Source organism: Hyaena hyaena, unplaced genomic scaffold (assembly GCF_003009895.1).
Source record: "Hyaena hyaena isolate Hyena2069 unplaced genomic scaffold, ASM300989v1 scaffold_410, whole genome shotgun sequence".
NCBI classification, from domain to species: Eukaryota; Metazoa; Chordata; class Mammalia; order Carnivora; family Hyaenidae; genus Hyaena; species Hyaena hyaena.
In genome coordinates this window covers 96360-107384 of record NW_024081042.1, presented here as the reverse complement: position 1 = coordinate 107384, position 11025 = coordinate 96360, and the positions used below count along the sequence as shown (strand labels likewise).

The 11025-nt window shown below is 42.3% G+C and overlaps 1 pseudogene; it reads right to left on the bottom strand.

Moving 5' to 3' along the window:
• Positions 1 to 9506: 9506 nt before the first annotated feature.
• LOC120245232 lies at positions 9507 to 9602 on the bottom strand (annotated as a pseudogene).
• Between the last annotated feature and the right edge of the window lie 1423 nt (positions 9603 to 11025).

Here is an 11025-nt window from a genome sequence, read left to right as displayed (position 1 = left end):
TTTGAACCAAATCATAAAATATTGGTGTAAGGTGTTTTCTGGGAAGCAGGCATTTAGTGGAGGTGGGAGGAAATTATGATAGTGGCTTCAGTGCTGAGTATTTGTTCATATTTTATTCCAAGTTTGTAATAGCACTGGGCATTATTCCACTTTACTGCACAGGAAACTGGGTCACAAAGATGTTAAGTAATTAAACCAGGTCCCCTAGAGTTAATTATGTCAATTAATTGTCAGTGCTGGATTTCAAATCTTGGTTTATTTGGCTCCAAAACCTGTGTTCTTTCTATTACCCAGTGGTTCTCTAACTTGATATTAAAATTTCCTGTAAAAGTTGTCGAACAAACAGATTTCACCCAATCCAGGGATTCTAATTCAGCAAGCCTGAGGTAGCATCAGGCATCTATATTTTTAAAAAGTGACCTCAGTGATGCTGGTATGCAACTTGTTGGAAAACACAGGAGGGAAAACAAGAAAGGGGCAGTGATATAGAAGTCAGGTTCCCCTCTTTGACAGTTTGGAGGGAGGCCAGCCACCTTTCAGAGGCTCACAGCCTCTCTAGACCTGTCTGGTATCCTCTGACTCAAAAGAGGTAGTTCTTCGCAAGGTAAGCTAGAGAAACTTGCACCTAGACAAGGCTTCCCAGCATGGAAATCCAAAGTTCATCCAGACCAAGTTAGGAATATATTTCCCTGTTATTTTCTTCTAAAGGAAGGACCATTTGCCAGCATAGGCTAAGCTGCCCAGAGATGGGATATTCCTTGTCTGTATCCTAGCATCAGCACAAATGGCTGGCACACGGTGGGTGCTCAGTGTTCACTGGGTCATGAAGGATGGTGGGCAGGCTGGTGTTTAGTCCTGGGAGGTTAGGACTCAGGGCTTATGTTGTTAAGTATCTCCTGTTTGGAGACTATCCTGTTTTGGGGACCATCCCTCTGGAGTGTAGCTTTGAGAAGGTCATAGCTGAATCCAGATGGAGCTGGTTTTCTAAGGTACACAGGGATGAGTTGTGTAGTAGCCTTTTCTCTTCATGTTTTATAAGTTGAACCTTATTTATGTATGGGAAAGTACTGTTGAGATTAAATTTCTAATCTAGTCAGCCTGTAATTATTTCTTTAGTTTGGTCGATTACTAATATTTCAGGTGGCTGCCTCCCAATTCGGACTTAGCAGGATCATTAATTTGCCTTCTAGTATTTCTCCTAGATCATTAGTATGAGATGAATAATCAGGAGATTCCAAGAGTCTGAAGTTTAATCAAAGAATCTGGTCTCTGGTTTAAAGATCGCATCAAATGTTCCAGGGCTCTAATTTCCCATGCCTACAAACCTCCAAAGCTCAAGTGAAGGCCTCTGATGATTTACAATAATGCAGTTCCATCTTTTGTAGAATTCCATGCCTGTTCCCCGCCTCCATCCATACACTACATTTAGACTAAATCACATATTCAGGGGAGACACAAACTAACTCACCAACCTGATTTGCAGAATGGTATCATTTATATGAGTTTCAGATCCTCATTTTGGCCCACGTTATCCAGACAACTGAAAATGGTCCAGGCACAAATGAGTGAATTTGTGCCATGCTCTCCCAGAGGAGATGCAACATCTGCCTGCCTGCCTTCCTTCCTTCCTTCCTTCTGTTCTTCCTTCCCTCCTTCCTCCCTCTCTCCTCTCCCTCTCTTCCCTCCCTGCCTCCCTCCCTCCTTCCTTCTTACCTACCTACCTTCCTCCCTCCCCATCTCTCCCAGGCCTTCTTTTCTTCCTCCTACAAATACTTCTTAAGCTCCCCGCTCCCTATATCCCAGCTATTGCAGTATACAGTACAAAGTATTGCGAATACAAAGTAGCAAATGACATGATTTTTGCCTTTTAGGAGCATAAGGCTCACTAGAGCTCGTAATTTGTCATCCTGGAGCTGTGAATGGAGTGCACTCTTTCTGGACCATCATTTTTGCATTCCTGACCCCAGAAAGTTTACAGATTACAGAGCCTGGACATTGCTTTGATGAAGAATCAAGTGAGAGAATGTGCTTAAGTGCTGCTCTCCTGTTTCCTGTATCTCCTGTATCAAATCCATCTTGCCTTTCTATCCAAGCATTTACTGACTTAGATCAGAACTGATTCCTGGTCTGGAGAGGAAGTCCAGCGAGGTCACATTTCAGGGTCCCTTTTCTTCAGGCACATTGCACTGTGATTGCTGTTCAGTCGAAGAAACTCTGATTCTGAGTGGCCATGGGTCTGAGGATATGTAGCGATTGCTTCTGTAACTTGGCTACTGGTAGCTGGTGGTAATGAGGACAAAGAGAAGAGATCTTCATGTTAGAGAAATGAAGGATTTTTAATGAAAGGAACGTTATAACATTTCTAAGAAATATCCAGTTAAGTAAAATATTCAGAAGACCATCTGCCAGGCTGGTCCACACAAAGCCCAATTGTTCATTCACTCCGTCACCCATCCGTTGTCGTGGGCACTGGAGAAGGAGCTGGGTGAACACATAAGCTGCAGGCTCTGCTCAGTCTGTGACTGAGAAACTGATGTTTCCAAGCCCTGGGTCTGACTATCTCAGCACCGTGGAGAGAAGAACTTGTGGCTGCATATGTCTGGTGGGTAGAGTGGAGGGCTCTTGGCATTTAATCTATGTTAAAAATACTTTCTAAACTCGTTTCACCAGCACCTTGGAGCTGTAAAATATGTTATAAAGTTAAAAGAGAAAAATCAGAGAAGCAACTATTAAAATGTAGAGTATTTCAGCTGAAAAACTCGGACATAAAAGAAACAATTTCTACATGGGACCTCTATATCTCAAAGGAGGTGAAAAAAGATCTTAAAAGTAGTAAGAGCTTTAAAGCAGGTGGTCATTTATTGTATTTAGGGCTAAGGGAAGCTTAAACTTATAATGTTTAGTGATTTTTTAAAAGTTCAGCTAAAAGACATTATTTGGGAATAGAAAAAGTCCAGTTATTCAGCAGCTCCAGCCATTGCAAGTCAGAGGATGGACTCTTCTCCCAACTTCCAATGCAAGTGAGTTTCCATTGGGTTGAGACCAAGCATGGACAATTTCAGCCTGAAATGATTACTTTCTGGAAATTTTCAGTGAGTGGAAACAGTCATGTAGAGGTGTGGATCTTGCTACCTGGATCAATAACTTTAGCTACTTAAGATTCCTGCCAAGAAAGGCAAGGAAGATCAAATTTCATAGACCTAACAAACCACTGGAAACTTCTTGCACGTGTGTGTTCAAGGATCACTTTTTATGATTTATAGAAATCAAAGCACTCATTGGAATATGAATAATAGCTAACATTTACTTGTCATTTATTATGCTGACCACTATGCCAAGTGCTTTATGTATGCTGACTTATTTAATCCTAATGACAGCCCACGAGCAGGTACTGTTATTTTTCCTACTTTACAGATGAGAACATTAAGGTACATAAAGACTAAATTGCAGAATAGGATCAATGTGCCTTTCACTTAGAAAATAAGTCAAGCTTAAGGGCACCTGGGGGGCTCTGTCGATTAAATGTCCCATTCTTGATTCATGCCTTAGGTCCTGATCTCATGGTTCATGAGTTCAAGCCCTGCATCAGGCTCTGCTCTGACAGTGCAGAGCCTGCTTGGGATTCCTCTCCCTCTCCCTCCCTCCCTCCTTTCTTCCCTCCCTTCCCACTTGCTTGCTCTCTTTCTCTCTCAAAAATAAAGAAACATTAAAAAAAAAAAAGGAAATGAGTCAAGCTCCATACATATGAATAAATGTCACTGTTCCTAATTCTGTTGTTTAGTTTTCTCTCTCAAGTGTGGTGTGAATATTGGTAACTTTTTAGTCCCTGGAAGAAAAGTAAAAATTTGAATTCACAAGAGACTTTTGAAACTCACAACATGAATTCAATAAATTAAAAGAAAATCTGACTTCTCTTAGGATACTAACAGCTTGGGGGGGCGCCTGGGTGGCTTAGTCGGTTAAGCGTCCGACTTTTGCTTAGGTCATGATCTCGCAGTTCGTGGGTTCGAGCCCCACGTCGGGCTCTGTGCTGACTGCCAGCTCAGAGCCTGGAGCGTTTCAGAGTCTGTGTCTCCCTCTCTCTCTGACCCTCCCCTGCTCACGCTGTCTCTCTCTCTCTCTCCTAGAAATAAATAAAAATATTAAAAAAAAAAAAAGGATACTAACAGCTTGGAAAAACCCATTTTCATAGGGTTTATTCTTGGGGTGGGGGTGTGGGGACTTTGTCATTCTCTCCAAGCACTCCTTATATTTCCTTCTCAGATAAAAGATAACAAGATGCAACCAACTAACTCATTTTCTAAGTGAATGACACATTCACCTACTCTTGTAAGTCTGAGCATCTAGCAATTTGCTAATACTTAGGACACATGAAATCTAATTTTTTCTTCCTAAAATGTTTGGCCTTCTCCAGAATGGCTTCCCACAACTCATTCCTGGCAGATGATCTGATAACCACCTCTCTCAGGTTGAGGAGGGTTTTTGGGCTGTCCTGTGGATACAGTGTTCAATCATCCTCTGTCCATGCCTTACCTTGGGCAGTTTTCCCTTGTGTCCTCCTCGCATCTAGCTTATGGTCTGCTTCTCTGAATGACTCTAGAAGTGAGCTGTTAATCACTACACTTTACTGCTAAATTAATTCTGGCCACAGATGTTCTAGTCAGGATGCTCCCAGAGCCTAGACATGCAGGAAGTCCATGAAGCTTCTGGCTCTGGCACCAAGCCACGGACTCTGGGTGAATCATGTCACTTCTCTGAGACTCAAAGAAGGCACTCTGTAAATTGCAAAGCATTAACCAAATGACAGGAGAGCACCAGGATTCTATTCTACACTTAGGGATGGGTGTCTTATTTAGTTGTAACTGTTGACACCTAGATAGCCATCATCCCCAGAAATGTGCTTTCCTTATGTTTCTGTACATAACTTGGGAATGCATCAGAAGCCAGGGTTAGAGAGTATCAGCCGGATGAACACTTTCGGTGGCTGAGGCTGTTGGAAATTACCTCTATGTTACATTTCACTTTAAATTCCTCACCTCAAAATGAAGCAAAGTCAGGGCAGAGAATTGGATGGATTTGCTCTTGGCCACAGCATCAAGCAGTAGAGTAAACGGAAGGAGAATAATCATAAGTGTTAAAGGCCGTCAGCATTTGCCAAACCATAGTCTTTTAAAAAATATATACATATATTGCACAAAGAGTTTGGCATTATAAAAAGGATCTTGTAAGTACCATAGTCTTTTATCCAGAATGTTATTAAGAACTTTTTATTAAAAATTAAGATGCTTTAGAAACCACATAAAATTTTAAAAGGCTCTACCTTTCCACTTAGCTTTTTCAAGGGCACCTCAGGAGAGATGGTAGAATTCTCAAACAGTTGGACAGGTCTGCACAGGAACACTACACTCTGCCAATTTGTCCCCATATTGGCCCAGGGCAGCCATTCACCACTTTGTTTTTGGTTATTTCAGCTGCTGTTAGACATTCTCCTTCAAACACACCTGCATTGCTTTACAGACACCACCATAGCAGGCAGAACGCGATGCCGTCCTATGCACTGTGGGCTGTGGGCTCCTTTGGCCCCCATGTTCGCCTCTGCCTCAACTCACTGAGCTCTCTGGAAGTTTTCTGGGTTTTGTGTAAATTCTCTTCTAGACTGTGAACTTAAATACTGAATCAGCCCCATATTTATTCATTGGGGGCAGTTCTTTTTGTTCAATGCAACTCAGCACAAATGGGGTCACTTCATTTCATGGGCGCAAGCAGCCTGCCCGCTGGTTTCCCCCTTTTCTTATCTGCTGACACAGGGAGAATCTTTCTACATTTCTCCTGAATGTATGTCTTTTTCTATTCAAGAAACCCTTTGCCATTCTAGGTGCTATAATGTGACTAATGGGCCTTGTGTGCCTCCCCATCCCTCCTCATCTGACTTACCCCCCTTCCTGGTTTCTTCACCTTGACACTGTCCTTTTAGCTTTTGAGTGCCTGCTGTTTCAAGTGCCCACCATTTTGTCCACGATTCACTACAATCCCTTAAGTCGTCTTCTCTTGGGTCCTCTTCCAAATCTCTTTTGTATTTCTCTAATTCTAACAGCACGACTGCAGGTCCAGGTTGTAAAAGCATACCTTCCCCTCTTTTATCTCTGTATGATCAGTTGAATTTTCCTTACTAACAGCTCCTGTGGTTGAAAGACCCGAAAACTCTGAGTTTTCCCTTTCCTGAGACTCTCTTTTTTGCTCATAGAGAACGAAGGGAGCTCTTAACCATTCTGACACAGTCAGGATTTTTCTGGCTTCCAGCTTTTGTTTTTTCATCCAGTGAATATTTAAGGAGTCCCTTCTTTATGTAAGACAGTATTGTAGGCTCTAGAGGTACAGAGAAGAAGACACAGGTTCTTTCCAGAAGAGCTTGTAGGCTGGTGGGAAGACAGACATAATGATTCACCCTATGTTCTACCAGGGTATGGCGTGGTAGAGTTGGAGGGGGGTTGTATGGGATGCCCCATCCCATACGATAGAGTGGACCACCTATTTCAGCAAAGGGAGGGGTGTTAGGGAAACTGTCTCTACAAAGTCCTGGTTGAACTGAGTTCTGAAGTCTGATGAGCTATTCACCAGGCAAAGGCAGCCACAGCACTCATTCAGGGAGCAACACAGTCAAAGGCTCAGACATATGAAAGAGGGCTGACAATGTCCAGTTTGTTTATGAACCTTGCCAAAGATCGGATAATTTAACCTTTATGCACTTTTTGCTGGCCCTATAAGCAGAACGTGCCTTGGGTGGGTTATCAGGAAAGGTCAGAGTCTGCATGGTTGTTGTGAAGGGCTCAGGCACTGGGTAGGGAAGGGTTAGTCACTTGAAAGTTTTGTGTGCTGAGACAAGGCTCTTAAAGGAGCTCTGGGGTTTTTACAGAGGAGAAAGTGCTTAAAGGCGGATTATGCAGCCAACGGTGAACCAGTAAATGGTTTCACTGGGGCCAATCCTGGGATATTTTGGCAGCCCTCTTTATTGGGCGTGGAGCTCTCTGGCTATTCAATACCATTGTGACTCTCCTTGTGAATGCCCATGAGGGGTTAGAGTGAAAATATAGAGCTTTTAAGCATTTTAACGTGATTTCGATTGCGTTTTAATTTTTAATAAAACTTTTAATAAAGTTCTGCTTTAGGAGCCACAGAGATCAAAAGATTCCATTTAATAGGGAGTCCAGGGTTATAGCACTGGGAGATAGATGGGCTTAGCAAGACCGTGGTACATCTCTTTCAAGTAAATGCAATAAATGGTTCTGTTGGAATGGGAAAGAGGAGAGGATGCATATATACATGCATACATCTTTTTTTTTTTTTTTTTTTTTTCTGTGTAGCCAGTAATTTCACTCTTTGGAAGTAATTGCTGAGCTCCTGCATCTTTGACTAATACCCTTCTCATATGATAGTTACACTGCTCCAAAGACAGTACAGACATCCGAGCCAAACAGTTTTCTCTTTCGTTTGTGAGAAATTGAACGGACAGATCTACCTGTCTATTTTGGTTCCAAGAAAATGTCTTGTTAGAAATGTGTGATAATATATTATATGACAGTCACAGAAAATGTTTCAGATGCGGTAATAAATTGATTGTGGTTTTTAGACCAGATGTGCACCATGTTTAGAACTTATTGTTTTTCCTCATATTCTAGCTTGGTGCTTAAGTAAATAGAAAGAAGTGTTTTGTTTTTCAGTGAAACCTCTTAAGTGAGCAGACAGCATCCCCCCCCCCCCCCCAGTTGGTGATAGGAAACTATAGGAATTGTGCAGATTGGAGCTATTCACTCCTCACACAGCATTGTGTAGCTGATAGGGCTCAAACTAAGGGCCTCTTTTGTCCCACTCCTGAAGTTAAAAGTGAGATAGCTGGAAAATGACTGTATCTTAACTGTGCAGCATTTCTGTGCTTACACAGAAACTAAAGAAATGTGCTTTATATCCGATGGCAGTATTTTAAGTCCCTGACTTGTGATTTACTATATAGTAGGAGCTAATCAGAACTCATTTAATTGAAAAGTCTGAAGGAGACATCTTTTTATTGCATATCCCTGCAAGATTCAAGGCAGACTTTGTTAAAGGTATTAGAAACAGGACATTTGTTTTTCTATGTGTGTTCAGTAAAATGTCTTTCTAAGCATAGAAGTGGTCTGTGGGTCGTGACTGGTCTGCTTTTTTACGCTATCTCATTTCACATTTCACTTCTAGTGGCACATTGGTTTTGAGTGGTTAAAGGTCTGTCTCATTTCCTTGCCAACTGAGATTATGTTCCCAGCTCTTTGTTAATTCTGCACACTTTTAACAGTTGCTGCCGATCATGTCCTGCTTTACTGTGCTTGGCATTCTAGGAGCCCGGGAACCAATGTATGATGTGATCCTGCCCCCAGGAAAGTGGTGAGACAGTTCATGGAGGGCGAGAAGGCCAGGAGTTTCACATGCTAGCCCTCATTTAATGCTCATGGCAACTCAGCTTCGCAGGGGTGGGTGTTTACTTCTTCATTTTACAAATAATGAAACTGGGTCTCACGTAGCTCAGAAATTAGGCTCCAGAGCCAACAGCTGCTTGACTTCAGAGCCCACGCCCTCTCTCCAGCTCACTGTCTGGCTGGTTGGAGAGTCAAGACATAACAATGAACACAAGGCTGGAAAAAATGTGAATAAATGCAAACTTAGGCACTATAGCATTAAAACACCATGTGGGTTAGAGAGGGATCTCTGCGTACCCCATGGTCATTGAAGGGTTTCTGGAGGAGCACCTGGGCTGTGTTTGGAAGCCTGGAAGAAGGAGAGCAGAAATCACAGGCACGGGGGCACTGAGGGCCCAAGCTTCTAGAATTGATGGGAAACCTGATTGCCAGTGGCAGGACTGTAGGGCTGGGGAGCAGTGGGAAGAGGGTGAAGGTATAGGGCAGGGGCAGATGGTGAGAAACCCTGGATGCAGAATTGAGGTGTTTAGAGCCTTACGAGAAACTCCTCCACCTCCCTCCCCCATGCGTGTGCCAGAGAAGGTTTTAAAATGTGGAGAAAAAGTGCCTTTGAACTGAAAGTTGCAATATTTGGGGGCTGTATGATGTTGAATGTTCCCTTTGTAGCAAGAAAAAGTGGTGCTTTAATCATGAGGAGAATGTCACGTTTCTTTTCCCATCAGGGAATAGAGTTAAGTCAACCTCTTTGCTGAACTGAAAGTGTCTGAGAGTTCATGGCAAAATAAACAAATTCTCTTTGGCTCTTGGTGGGAAGGGGAAATGGCAGAGGGGCAGTGGGGCAAGTAAAGGAAGACGTGTGCAGACCACCATTCTGGCAATTTCTCTGATTTTTGGGAGATGCTTGAGCACTAGGAGGCAGAGGAAAACATGAAAGAAAGAAGATCCAGAGGGAAATCCCGGTGAGCCCAGGGAAGAGCAGGGGACATGCAGACCAGTTCTTGGGATGATGGGTGGTGTCGGGGGAAGAAGTGGCATTTAGCTGGGGCTTAGCTTCACTCCCAGAGAGTATAACTTTTTGCGTGTCATCCTTGAGCAGGGTCCATGCTAATCTCTGTATCATTCCAATTTTAGTATATGTGCTGCCCAAGCCAGCACAGTATAACCCTTTAAATGTTTGCAACAAATAGTTTTTGGGCAGGCATAAAGCATGAAAGCATAAAGTAAAATCTCCACTCCTCTTTTGTTTATAGGGAGATACTTTCCAATTTTTTATACAGTTTTTAAAGTGATTGTGACTTGTGATTTTATAATTGGGCAAAAGAAAAATCTAAGATAATGAGTGACTCAAAAATCCCTTCTTTAGTAATCATAGATGCTTATCTACTGGTAAAAATCCTGTTTCAAACATGGGATCTAAATTTTAAAAAAGGTGCACACCAGATTCACACCTGCATTTTTCTGGTTTGAAAGGAAGTAAGGGAATTTTGTGAAGTGTTTGAAAAATTGATATAAAATTTTCAGTGTGTTCATGATCATTTAAGTGGCAGACAATGCACTAGATGCTGGGAATATAAAGAGGAAGTGCCAGGAACTCATAATCTATTGAAGGCAGCAGAGAAATATATAATACATAGTGATTGATGCTGTGACCCACAGAGTGCTTACAGAACAGTGATTCACAGACTGGGTAGATGAGTTACTATGGAGTGGTTTCTGCAGTAGAGATAGGAGTTCAGACAGAGAAGAGAGAAATGAGATAAAGGAGAATGGTGAGAGGCATTGTAAGCAGAGGAATGTAGAAGTAACACCTCAAGCATGTTAAAGTGTACCATCTGCTTAGGGAATGAATAGCCTACAAGGGTAGTATGTGATGTAGAGGAATGAAGGAATAAGAAGTGGGCTTGTAAGAATATACTAGAGAGAGATAGCAACAGCCTTAAATACTTTGCTAAGAAGTTTGAACTTTATTCTTTAGGCTAGTGTTTCTCAGGTGTTTTGTTTTGTTTTCAAGATTAATCCTGTAATATACCCTGGAAGAAAAAGATTCTATAATTAGGGAGATACTCTAAGGACACATTCTTCCTCTTGGATATGCATAAGTGTATCACTACACTAATACATGTTAGCATTGTAAAAGCTTGGAGAATTCCTGAAAATGTAACACAACCAGATAGTCCAGCTTTGTTTTACTCATTGCTTCCCAAATTTATGTTACCGTGGGCCTTCTTTCCGGGCAATACCTTCTCAGATTTCCTGAAATTACTATTCCCTTAACCGATTGGGAAATGCCTCTAGGGGAGCCACTGAAATTTTTAGGAGGGGAATTGAGTCTGGAATGTACTGGAGAAAGGGAACCTCTGCCCATGGGGAGGCCGGAAGGGTGATAGACCTGGTGGTAGAACATCACAGAAGACTGAACCCGATGCTGGCAAGTTCTCTGTTACAGAACTTACTTTGTGCTGTGACTTGCATTTCCTCCACTCACCTGGGCATCCCAAGACCAACACAGAGTAGTTTGTGATTGCGTCTGTGTTGAATGAATCAAGGGAAGAATGAGCCTACTATAGCTGCTTGATTC